Genomic DNA, 14,018 nt, shown 5'->3' with positions numbered 1-14,018 from the left:
AATTGCCATTATTTTGAAAATTCTTTCTTGCCTCTAACATACATATTTTGAAAACAGGACTCCCATGTGTGTAAAGATCAGTCTGGAATAGCTTTATGTCAATGGCAGTGTCACTGTGACACAGCAAGTATTTTAGAACCAATTAAAATAAAAGTATTATACAATGTACTGGTATGCAAAAAGATTGGCTTCTATAAAAAAGATCATAATGCACACAGCACGCAGCCTCAATGGATGTGAAGAATCTTATCAAGTTGTGTAGACAAGTAGTGACATGAACTGCTTTATTTTGTATCTATAGTTACTTCACACTTTGACACACTAATTAAAGGGATATTTAAAAAAAAAGTGAAATGAAATAAAGGCAATCAAATATCAATATGTTTTCAAGCAAGTAAAGGTTCTGCAGAAGTGTTTAAATTTAATTTTAAACGAACAGAAAATGCTTATCTGTGCACAAATGAAACCACAGCACACTGGTTGATTAAAGCAACTACCAACTCTCACAGTTAAACCAGGGGACAAGAACAAACTTCAATGTGGCTGAGAAGAAAAGTTGGTTTATTCAGCAGAGTAACATAATTTTTTCAAAAAGCCAATAATACATTTTGTTTAATGCTCCAGTATCTAACCTGTAAAAGCTGTATGCACATTTGTTACACAAGTTGGCTGTAAATAGTCAGCTGAGGTCTCTCAAACTTGGTAACTCTAGTTTAAGCTGAATTATTCTTAAAATTTGAGTTGACTTGAATTTCAAAATAGCTGAGTTTGACCAACTTCCCAAGTGAGCCGTTCAAAATAGCTTCAAATGCCAATTTCACTTTCCATATGGCTAAATCAGTGCAAAGTCAGTTACTTATATGTGTGATTTATAGCCAAGGCCACTGACATCACTGTTAAACAGCTTTGGCTGCCAGTTATATTGGTTGTAAATATTTCTGTCAGATTATAATGCAACTCCATGGACTAGATTCAATAAGCTCATTCCTGAAACTAATATCTCATTGAAAAACATGCAACAACACTGTAACTAAAAAAGGCAGAATTCATAAGAGCTGTGTCTTTAGCATAATCGCTAACTTCGTGCCCATAGATCAAGAGCCACTGTCAAACACACTCTACTCACAAAAATACCTTCAACATGTTAGTAAATTAACGAACTATAGCAAAAAAAACTAACCATGCCGCTAGAATGCCCCAGACAGCCCACAACTTCCCCCTTGTTCCGGTCTGTGAGGTATTTGAGACAGTTCTCGTTCTATCCAAAAATACTATTTATAATTATGTCCGAGATATCAAGTATAGGGACTCTTAAAGCGATTTAAAATCATTTGTTTCATTGTTGTAATAAAAAATCACTAAGTGGTGACTTATTTTTAAAGGGACATTCCGGTCAAAATGTAAATGCACATAGATGAATGACATCTTTGAATATACATGTATTGGCAAAAATGCTTCTAGTAAATGTTATCACTCTTTTAGTGTTAGTATTTTTTTTGGATGTGAATATGAAGCATAGCTAGATATTCTCAGTGCACCCAGATTTTAAATACTGCAGCTGCTCAGAAAGCCAGTGGAGCTTGTATCATGTCAGCAATTAACAGAGTCATTAACAGATGGTACAAGCAACTTAGGCTTTCTGAGCAAGCGCTGTGTTTAAAATGCTGGTGCACAGCACATACTTACATATACATGTAAAACAGCTGTAGCTTTTACAAGAAGCATTTTTTGCTAATAGATGGATATTACAAAATAGCTTCTATTCAAAACCAAAATGCACCCATGTAGAATCCAATTTTTGCTGGAATTTATCTTTAATAGAAATCATTGCAATATGTATTATTCATCATTTTAAAATGATTTCACCTTTTATATCTTTTTTTTTTAACTTAATTTGTGCAGTGTTCCTTACTTTCTGTTACAGCTCTACAAGTAGGCTGGGGTCTTTACAGGAAGCCATATCTAACTTGATGTCATACATCTTCTAGAATAACATGAGCTGGTTTACTAGTTAGTGAAAGCAAGAGAGACAGGAAGTCAGTTTCTGCCCATGCTCAGAAGAAATTTGTTAACCCCTTCACTACTGGGACTTTCAGAGCAGAAGTAGACAACCCAAGGTATTGATCTAAGCCCATTTTGGTATATTTTATTCCACCATTTCATCACTAAATGAGATTAAATTAAAAAAAAAATGTTGTTTTTCATAAACTTTTGGTTTCTTACTGAAATTATTTACATACTGCTTGTGCAATCATGGCACAAATGGTTGTAAAAGTTTCTCTGGGATCCCTTTTGTTCAGAAATAGCAGGCATATTTGGCTTTGCTATTGCTTTTTGGTAATAGACTGCTAATTGCAGCTGCGCACAACACTTGTATTATTCCTGGCAGTGAAGTGGTTAATTAGGTAGCTTGTAAGGTTCATGACACTTCCGACCCCCTGATCCCTACCTGATCCCTCCGAAACAAATTTTTAATATATGTTTTAATATTGTCTGCAATGTAAGATCACACCTAACCCTCCAACCTCCCTAATCCCTTTCAAATAGCTCTCTAACCCTCCCCCTCTAACTAGTGACGCCATTTTGGGTACTGGCATCTGTCTGCCAGTACTTATAAAACCCTTTTTTATTTAATTTTTGTTTTTTGTTTTTTTGTAGTGTAGTGGTCCTCCCACCTCCCCCTCACAGCGATCACCAGTTAGGGACCCACCACACCCAACACTACCTTTTTTCTGTAGTGCCCCTTCCTTCGCTCTACCTTTATTTTTTATATTACAGTGTTGGTTATGCAAAACTGGGGAATATGTAATAAAGGGATTATCTATCTTTTTAAACAATTAAAAGTTTCAAGTAGACTGTCCCTTTAAGCTTTGAAAGCCATCATTTGGATAAAACAAGTTGAATATTTATAGTTTGCTAACTTGCTATACATATAGAAATAGAAAGTTTTCTTTTTAATAACCAACTTTGCCAATGCAAATAGGTTGTGATTTATGAATTTATATAGATACAGAACAGTTTCCTCAAGTGGGTTTGAAATCAGTGTCACTTGCATGGGTATGAATAGAATATAATGGGGTAGATTTAACTAAGACTAAATGGCCCTTGCACCCCTTATTTCTGTGCAATCCTTCAGGTGAACTGCTTGTGCAATGATAAATGCAGGCAGCATATGCTGTCGGCATTCAGCGATGTCTGTCAGACATGATACGCTACATCGTATCATGTCGGACAGACGTTGGTAAATCTACCATAGTCTCTTCAGTGCATGTTTCATCTGAAACACACTTGTGCTGCCTAGAATCATTGTGAATGCACATTCAAAGATATTGTTTATGCTGCTGAACAGTTGGCCAAAATTCCATTCTCCGGACCAGCATGCCAACAGTCAAAAGCAAACCATCCTCACACTTGTTATTTTGCTGCACTGTCCATCATAATAATATTAAATATATAGAATACCACAACAGACCCACCATATTATTTTTACAATCAATTTGTACTTGCCAGCAATTCAGCTGGCCCAATGGCACTCATGAAAATAAAAAAAGAAGCACATCAAATTATTGTTATATTCTTTTATATGTAGTTATTAAAAGTAAATTTTTACTTGCAATAAAAATGATTCCCTTTCTTGCTATTTTGAATATTATACATTTAGGGGCAAGAATAACTAAGATTCAAGATGTCTTTTGTAAATTCCAAAAAGAGCATGTTAGAAAGGTGATCTCTTTTAGCCCAAAACATAACTGAGCTATGATCTACAGTTCTAAAAATATTCATAATAGTTCTAAAAATATAATATTGATCCAATATTATTGGAGGAACATGAAATTATTCCCACAACAGTTCAAGTGCACATATTTATCTTAATTTCCATGACCCCTCTACTAGGTAATACGCTAAAATAAGACACATCACACAAAATGAATATGGATTATAAAGACCGCAGCTTTATTTTAACAATAAATATAAACATCCGAATAAATAGTCGATCAAATTACATCCCCATCAGTGCTTGCCCCAAAGCAGCCCCACGTTTAAACCTGAAAATACCATCCCCATTTCAACCTCTCCTGATCAACAAGGAGGTACCCACACTAAACTGTAATAAACCAGACAAGCACACCGGCCACCACTCAAGCTGCAACCACATCCCCTACTCCCCAGCCAAACAAAGGGAGGGAGGGAGGGAGGAAACTTCTTCTCACACGTTAGCTCCAGATTGACTTTGGCGCCTTTTACCGGGCCAGCCCCCCTCTTAAGGACCAAGCTCACAACCACACCTCCTACAGCCCCGGACCACTCCTACACTAACTAGGCTACACCTAGACAGGGGTCAAATGCCCCTCCCTTACATGTTATGTCCAGGGCTGCCTTGACCCCTCTACTAGGTAATACGCTAAAATAAGACGCATCACACCAAATGAATATGGGTTATAAAGGCCGCAGCTTTATTTTAACAATACATTTAAACATCCAAATAAATAACCAATCAAATTGCATCCCCATCAGTGCTTGCCCAAAGCAGTCCATTTAAACCACTCCTGATCAACATGGAGGTACCCACACTAAACTATAATAAACCAGGCAAGCACCCGCCACAGTCAAGGCTCAATGCCTAGCCTCGCCAAACAATTCCAAGGCCTTTATAAACCCTTCTTTAAGATTAAAATTGAATAAATGCAAACCCACTTCATTTAAATGAACTGCATCCTTCAAAAATAAACATTTCCCTGATTCCCCTTCAAATTCCACGTGCCGAATGGCAACCCCACCTATGTTCCGAACAAAACTGCTCACCATCCTGTTCACCTTTTTACATGAAACCTCTTATTTGCTAACATCCCACGCTGCCCTCCACGTGACCCTAGATTCAATTTCAGACCAAATTACCACTACCCCAGGAAACAATTCCTTTAACCTTTTAAAAGGATAGGAAAGTCAAAATTAAACTTGCATGATTCAGATAGAGCATGTCATTTTAACCCCTTAATGACCGGACCATTTTTCAATTTTCTTACCCTTAATGACAATGGCTATTTTTACATTTCTGCTGTGTTTGTGTTTAGCTGTAATTTTCCTCTTACTCATTTACTGTACCCACACATATTATATACCGTTTTTCTCGCCATTAAATGGACTTTCTAAAGATACCATTATTTTCATCATGTCTTATAACTTACTACAAAAAAAATAATAAAATATGAGGAAAAAATGGAAAAAAACACACTTTTTCTAACTTTGACCCCCAAAATCTGTTACACATCTACAATCACCAAAAAACACCCATGCTAAATAGTTTCTAAATTTTGTCCTGAGTTTAGAAATACCCAATGTTTACATGTTCTTAGCTTTTTTTGCAAGTTATAGGGCCATAAATACAAGTAGCACTTCGCTATTTCCAAACCACTTTTTTTCAAAATTAGTGCTAGTTACATTGGAACCCTGATATCTGTCAGGAATACCTGAATATCCCTTGACATGTATATATTTTTTGTTAGAAGACAACCCAAAGTATTGATCTAGGCACATTTTGGTATATTTTATGCCACCATTTCACCGCCAAATGCGAGCAAATAAAAAAAAAACTTTACATTTTTCACAATTTTAGGTTTCTCACTGAAATTATTTACAAACAGCTTGTGCTATTATGGCACAAATTGTTGTAAAAGCTTCTTTGGGATCCCCTTTGTTCAGAAATAGCAGACTTATATGGCTTTGGCACTGATTTTTGGTAATTAGAAGGCCGCTAAATGCTGCTGCGCACCACACGTAAATTATGCCCAGCAGTGAAGGGGTTAATTAGGTAGGTTGTAGGGAGCTTGCAGGGTTAATTTTAGCTTTAGGGTAGAGATCAGCCTCCCACCTGACACATCCCACCCCCTGATCCCTCCCAAACAGCTCTCTTCCCTCCCCCACCCCACAAATGTCCCCGCCATCTTAAGTACTGGCAGAAAGTCTGCCAGTACTAAATAAAAGGAGTTTTTTGTTTTTTTTATAAAAAAAATAAAATATTTTAGCTGTGATGGACTCCTGCCTTAGCCCCAACCTCCATGATCCCCCCCCCAGCTCTCTAACCCTCTCCCCTATCTAATTGCGGCCATCTTGGGTACTGGCAGCTGTCTGCCAGTACCCAATTTGCCCCAAAAACAAGTGTTTTTTGTTCTTTTCCTTTTTTTATTTTTTCTGTAGTGTAGCAGCCCCCCACAATACCCCTATCCCCCTCCCAGATCCTTTTATATTATTTTTTTAAAAAATATTTTCCCCCCCCTCTTCCCTCTTCATTGGTGTCAGTGTCAGTGCCAGCTAATGCGCGATCGCGCACGCGCACGCGCGATCGCGCACGCGCGATCGCGCACGCTCCCGGCACCCGGCGTGCACATTGCACTTCTAGGAACCGGATGCCGGGTAGCGATGGGCCGCCCACCCGCCTCCCTGTTACGCTCCCACCCACCAACGAACCGGCACCATCGCTACCGGTGCAGAGAGGGCCACAGAGTGGCTCTCTCTGCATCGGAGTCTTCTAAATGGTATTGCAGGATGCCTCCATATGGAGGCATCACTGCAATACCCTGAGAGCTGCTGGAAGCGATTGCGATCGCTTCCAGCACTCTCTTAGACAACTGACGTACCAGGTACGTCCATTGTCATTAACTGTTAGTTAATGCATGACGTACCTGGTACGTCAGTTGTCATTAAGGGGTTAAGACACTTTTAAATTCACTTCTATTTTCAAATGTGCTTCATTCTCTTAGTATCCCTTGTTAAAAAATGAATACGCACATATCATACACTAGTGGGAACTGCTGTTAATTGGTGCCTGCACACATTTGTCTCTTGTGATTGGCTAAATAGATATTTTCAGCTTCCTGTCAGTAGTGCAATAATGTCCCTTCAGCAATGGATAACAAGAGAATGAAGAAAATTTGATAATAGAATTGAATTTGAAAGTTGTTTAAAATTGTATGTTCTATCTGAATCATAAAAGAACATTTTGGGGTTTACTATCCCTTTAATGTCTCGCCTTAATCCATCCACCAGATCCTTCTGGGACATGTAACCAAGGTCATTGCCCCCAGTATAAATCAACAAAATATCTGGAGGATGGAACAAGCGAGCATAGTCTACCACATTAATTACCACTTGATCCCACCTCATTCCTCTGACTCCAAACCAGCGTAGGCTGACCTCTGAATGTGGAAACCCCAGCTGCACCCTGTTCATCTTCACTGCTGCTGCCTTTCTAGCCCAATACAAATATGACTGTCCCATTAACCAACATTGCCCAGGACCTAAAAGAGAAGAAAAAACACACTAACGTAATGACGGCCTGCTATACGATGCATACCTATTAGAAACCCACCTCTCAATCCTGTTAATCTCGTCCCAACCTACCCCCAATAAATGAGGCTCCGTAGCTGCCCCAATTCTAAACAAGTGTGTCCCAAATTCAGCCGGAGACAACCCAAGCCTCCCTTAATTTTTTTTGAAAAACCACCACAAACTGATATCGTGACAATGAGGACCCACCAGCATGAATTAAAAATGGACCCATCACTATATATTTACCCAGGGAGAGAGGGGGATTGGGAGTCCCAAAAATAACAGGAGGGAAAAAAGGTAGGTATAAGATACGACACTCAAAACTCAAAAGCTATTCCCAAAGGTAAATGTACCTCCTAACATTAAACCAAAATAGACATAGAACAAGGGGATATTGGAACACGCTGTAAAAACAGCGTATGAGTGGTAAATAAGCTATATAAAGAATATGGATAACACAGGTTAAAAGTATAAAATTAAATTTATAGATACAATATAATCGACGATGCCGGCATCAAAGTACACAATAAGTACACAATAAAAATAAAATGAACAATTAAAATCGTGAAAAATATCACATCAAATCTTAATGACGCAAGAGGTAAAGAAACAATGTTGCACAATAACATGTAATATTACAGTGTCACAGAGTCAATGTTACCGTCCTTCCTTATTACAGCTTGTGATAGTACTGTCTGTTCCAGCTGTTTAAGTGAATACCGGTATGACTTATGTAGTTCCCTCGGCGTTGATGGTGTAACTGAACAGTGGGAGAGAAGCAGGTTCTCCTTGCTTACATCCGATGACTGTGAGTTGGATTTCCAAGCCGCATTTGCAGCAAATGTTGGCGGGATTTCTTGTGCTGTGGGCCGGTTCCGGTCTGGAGGTCAAAGTGCAAGAAGGATGTCAGGCAACGAAAGACTTTGTTTTTTTTAAAGTAAGGGTGAAATGGACTGCTTTACCGAATGTGGATCATGGGTGGGAATTACGCATACAGAGTCAATTTTTGAATTAAAAAGGCTCAATGCACCACACCTACCGCATATGTAAGCTTAAGCAGATATATTGCAGGTAAAGCTTGTAGTAGCGTCCATATCATTCAAATGCCAGCTTTATGAAAGGTGCTGGACAGGATAAAAATAGATAATGGGTGTGATGGTATTTCCAAGAAAACAGCTCAGTTTTGTTAGAGCTGGTCTTAACCACCTCACCTACTATTTGGTTTGACAGGTAATGAGCAAGTTTCTTTGCTTTAGTCCCAAAACTAACAGCTTACAGAAAGGCAATTATGTTCCAACACATTGTGGAATGGGCACATAATACCAACCAGTAGGCCTGGATCGGATTAGACAGACACATTTTTAAACTTAATAACTTGAGCTCCTTGGCATGGACCCCACCACAGAAAAGACCCAAAACCCTAAACAAATATACTATATCAACTGCTATACTGTCAGAATGGGATACAATTATTGCTACAAGCACTCACATCTCCTCTAAACAAGGTCCTTTAACAGCAATCATTGAAAACTCTGAACTTCCCTATTGCCAATTGGGATTTTGTGTAAAGCAACCATATAGCCTTAGAACAGGTTCTATACATTATTTTATTGAGAGCGGTTGAGCCAAATCACAGGCAGCATTAGAATAAATTCATAAAGAGATTTTCTCTTCGTGGCTACATTACAATCGACTCATACATTACATTTCACATCACAAAAACAAAAAAAAGATCTAAGAAGGGAAATCACACCTTTTGAAAAAATATGCATCTTACCTTTTAAACCTAAACATCTTATCTCGTCCCTCTATAAAATTGTAGTAATTACAGATTTAACTATACTACCGTCCTATACTCTTGATTGGCAAAGGGATTTGAACCTAGAGATAGAGACTGATACGTGGCTCAAAGCATTAACACAACAAAAAAGTAATCGGTCTCCGCACAAATTCAGGAAATGCACATCAAACTCTTGAGCAGGTGGTATCTCACTCCAGTGAGACCACACAAAATGTTTCCTACTCTGAGCACTACCTGCTGGATGGGCTGTGGAGAGGAGGGTTCCCTCCTCCATATTTGGCGGTCCTGCCTAAAGATGAGAAACTTCTGGTCAGAGGTTTTTCACAAAATGTCAGAGGTGTTGGCTACTCAAATCCCCAACAGCCCAGAGACCCTTCTGTTCTGCTCGCTACCCAAAATAAGTGGTTTAGCCCATAAGGCTCTCCTAATGATAATGCTGATGGTGGCTAAAAGACTTATCCAGAGGCACTGGAAGACACAAGTCATCCCTTCCTTTCATGATTGGAAAATACAAGTAGCGGAACGTATCACTCTAGAAAAATATCACTACTTCAAAATACACAAATTGGAAACTTACGAGTTGATACTGTCACTATGGAACAAAACAATTTGAGAACATAGCCTGAGTTACTCACCCCCCTTACATGCAATCAAACATAAACCCCCTCCAATCTCCCCCATCCCGTCTACCCCAGTAGCTCCCCCCTCTTTATTTTTTTTTGTTTGTTTTTTCTTCTCTTCTATCTCTCTTGTTCCTTTTTCTTCTATTACTCTCTTTCTTCCTTTCTTCTCAAAACTACCTCTATCTAAAGGTACTTATGTTATACAAATAATTCTATGGATATACAAACATCATTTAATTTAACATTTAAGATTGATGACAAATTTAAAAAGCATCAAACAGGCCATCAGGAGTAAGAATACAGACTTATCCTTTTGAAAAATTGTATAGAAAACTACTTGATCCTAAGTTATATGAAGGTGATGATGTTGTTAAGATGCAGGCTCTAATTTATGTTCATTCTTTTACCTTGTGATGTGCACTTAATTGTCATTTATCTTACTAATTTGTTTTTCCAGAACCAAACTGATCCGTCTTGGATAGCCACAGTGATAAAACCTCTCCACATATCACCACATCTGAAAATTGAAGTCCCCCTACTGCCCATTTACTGACCCCCACCAGTTCAGAAATGTCCCAAAGAAAGCCAAAACAAACGCTACCCTAAACAGTAACACTTCAAATTCAGAAGAGCATATCTCCGGCAATTTTTCAACTATAACCTGAAGAACTGAAAAAAAACACTGGACATTTGCCATCCACCTCCGCATTTCCTTTACATAAACTCCTCGCTACCAATCTTACTATAAAGGCCTTAGTCACGTCCTCCCATCCCATCAGCTGAAACAAAAAGGCCATGGCCGATAAACGTCTACGTACCATTGACCTGGAAATACCTTCCACTTCCCACTCCTTCATCCAATCTAGCAAAGCGGGCAATCTTTAATCTGACGAATCCACCTGTTCACGACTATTTAACACTGACCACCACAACGACCATATCTGCACATACAATCTCCATGTCCCATGAGCGAGCAATGCTCGCTTCCACAAGGCCTCTGGGCACACCTCCCCTTCTTCTTCTGCCTCTGACACCAATTGACGGAAATGGTCCCACTGTGAACGGGAAAGAGTGTCAGCCACCTCATTAGATTTCCCTGGCACATGTACCGGTTTGAACAAAACATTACATCGCAGGCACTCTAACACAAACAATCTCAATAGGTAAATAACAGGAGGGGAGCCATCAACCTATTAATGGAAATTACAACCCCCATATTATCTGAATGAAATGTCACCCGTCTATTAGACTGCAAATAGGGCCATATATACAGCATCATCACCAGAGGGAACAGCTCTAGGAAAACCAAATTCTTCATCAAGCCCGCTGATACCCATTCAACAGGCCATGAACCAGCACACCATTTTCCATGTAAGAAAACCACAAACTCCAAGGCCCCTGACACTGTAAATAAGTGAAGTTCAGTATCCAACACCCCCACCTGCTGCATAACCACCTTACCATTAAATTCCTCCAAAAATGGAAGCCACACCTTCAAGTCCTCCTTATGCTCCTTCAACAACCTAATTCTGTGAAGAGGCTCTTGGGCCCCAGCCGTCGCCAAAGATAACCTTCTAGTAAAGACCCTTCTCAACGGCATAATCTTGCAGGCAAAGTTAAGTTTTCCAATTAGGGACTGTAATTCCTACACCCAAACAATAGTAGCCCTCTGGTCCACGACCTTGTCCTCTGATAAATGACACTCCATCTGAACCAAATCAATCTGGATGCCCAAAAAACTCAAACAAGTGGCCGGACCCTCTGTCTTTTCATCAGCTACCGGGATCCCAAAATCCCCTGCCACCTCCAAGAAAACAGACATGAGCCTATCACAAACCAACGAATCAGCAGGGCCCAAAAATAAAAAGTTATCGAGATAATGAACAATCGAAACAAGACCAGATTTTTGTCTAATGACCCATTCAACAAAACAGCTAAATTTTCTAAATATGAACAAGAAATCAAGTAACCCATAGGGAGGCACAAGTCCACAAAGAAAGAACCCAGTAAATGATGGCACTAAGGGGCATATCTATCAAGCTCCGAATGGAGCTTGATGGCCCGTGTTTCTGGGGAGTCTTCAGACTCGCCAGAAACATCAGTTATGAAGCAGTGGTCACAAAGACCGCTGCTCCATAACCTTTCTGCCTGCTCTGAGCAGGCAGACAGACATCGCCGGAAATCAACCCAATCGAGTACGATCGGGTTGATTGACACACCGGTCCTGGCAGCCAATTGGCCGCGAGTCTGCAGGGGGCGGCTTTGCACCAGCAGCTCTTGTGAGCTGCTGGTGCAATGCTGAATGCGGAGAGAGCGCATTGCTTTCCGTATTCAGCGAGGTCTGGCAGACCTGATCCGCACTGTCGGATCAGGTCCGCCAGACTTTGATAACTATAGGCCTTAGGGTGGGCAGTGAGCAGGCGAAAGGCAGCTTCAACATCCACTTTAGCCATTAGGGCCCGCTCTCCCACTGCCCAAACCAACTCCAACGCTCTATCAAAGGACAAGTATCTCACAGCAGAGAGCTCAGGGTCAATACCATCATTCACAGATGCCCCTTTTGGGTGCGACAAATGATGTATGATACGGAATTGACCTGGCGTCTTCTTTGGCACAATACCCAGGGGAGAAATCCTCAAGTTGGCTAACGGACTTACCTCGAACGGCCCCGTCATCCTCCCCAAAGCCACCTCTTTAGTTAGTTTACCCTGGACTACTTCTGGAAAGTCCCTAGTGGACCTCTGTGGAGTTATAAAATACAGAATATGTGAATGTGGAGTTATAAAATATAGAATATGATTGAGCTCCCCCTCTACGTCCCTACCAGCCCTCCTTGAGGAGCTGGAGGAGTATAGAAGCGTCTCCAACTTTTCAATCAATATGGAAAAATCGATGATACTCCCAATACACTTAAATGCAGAAGACATGCACTACATTAAAACCCACACCTCTTTTCAGTTGACCTCGAAAATCAAATACTTAGGAATTGATATATCCCCTACTCATACAGAATTATTCAATCTCAATTATGTTCCTCTTCAAATAGAAACTGAAAAGTCATTAGATTCCTGGCATAAACAAGGCCATCTTTCATGGATGGGGCGCATAAATGCATTAAAGATGAACATCCTTCCCAAATTCCTTTATCTATTTCAAGTCCTCCCCCTAGATCTCCCCATACAATTCCTGCAGAAACAACAGAGAAAATTTGACCGATTTATTTGGTCACATAAAAGACCCAGAGTAAACAGAAATACGTTGTTCCTTAACAGAGCAGATGGGGGGCTCGGATCCCCTAACCTGGTTAATTACTACAAGGCATCTCATTTGGCACGAATAGTTGCATGGAAACGCTCGCTGTCGAGCAAACCCTGGGTGCAGATAGAATCCTTTTTAGCGGGGAGGTTAGACTTAGGAGAACAGTGCTGGATCCCACATAAATCGAGGTCCCCGGACATAGGGAGTAATTACTATACAGCCTCCACGCTGCGAATATGGGACAAATCCCTAGTAGAAGATAGATCGTTATCAACGCCAATATCCCCTCTTACTCCACTACTCAATAACCCCCTACTGCTACAAAAGCACACCATCCCGACCCCGCGTATGGCTGGAGCCCCCTCCAACGTACCAGTACACATGCTGATACACAATGGCTTGATGCGCCCACAGGCTGAGGTAAGCCAATTAATAGGTTCCCCGTTCCATTTATGGTTTCCATATTTGCAGGCTAGACATGCCATTTTTTCAAGTCCGCACAAGGCAAATTTAACCAGAACACTGACTCCATTTGAAACCTTATGTACATCCCCCTCCATGACTAAAGCTCATATCTCTATAATTTACAAGCTACTAAGTGGATCCTTCCCCATTAAGAGACCTGCATACATCACCAAGTGGGAGAGGAAGCTAGATATAACATTGACAGATGAGCAATGGGGCCATATTTTTATTGAAACCAAAAAGTCGTCCCTATCACTAACTTTAGTAGAAACAAATTTTAAGCTGCTTTCCAGGTGGTACCTTACCCCACACAGAATACGCAGTATTTTTCCTAACTCTTCCCCCCTGTGTTGGAGACATTGTGGAGAAGTCGGTACACTCTCTCATATATGGTGTAAGTGCCCTCATATTCAGCCATATTGGCACAGTATAAACACACAAATTAACAAGATAATAGGTAGGTCCCTGGATCTTTCCCCTAGCCTGATCCTATTAAATAATTTCCCAGATGTAACCTGTCAGTATCGGAAAAAATTGCTACATGT

The sequence above is a fragment of the Bombina bombina genome, chromosome 1, assembly GCF_027579735.1.
Source record: "Bombina bombina isolate aBomBom1 chromosome 1, aBomBom1.pri, whole genome shotgun sequence".
Lineage (NCBI taxonomy): Eukaryota > Metazoa > Chordata > Amphibia > Anura > Bombinatoridae > Bombina > Bombina bombina.
This window is presented reverse-complemented; position numbering follows the sequence as displayed.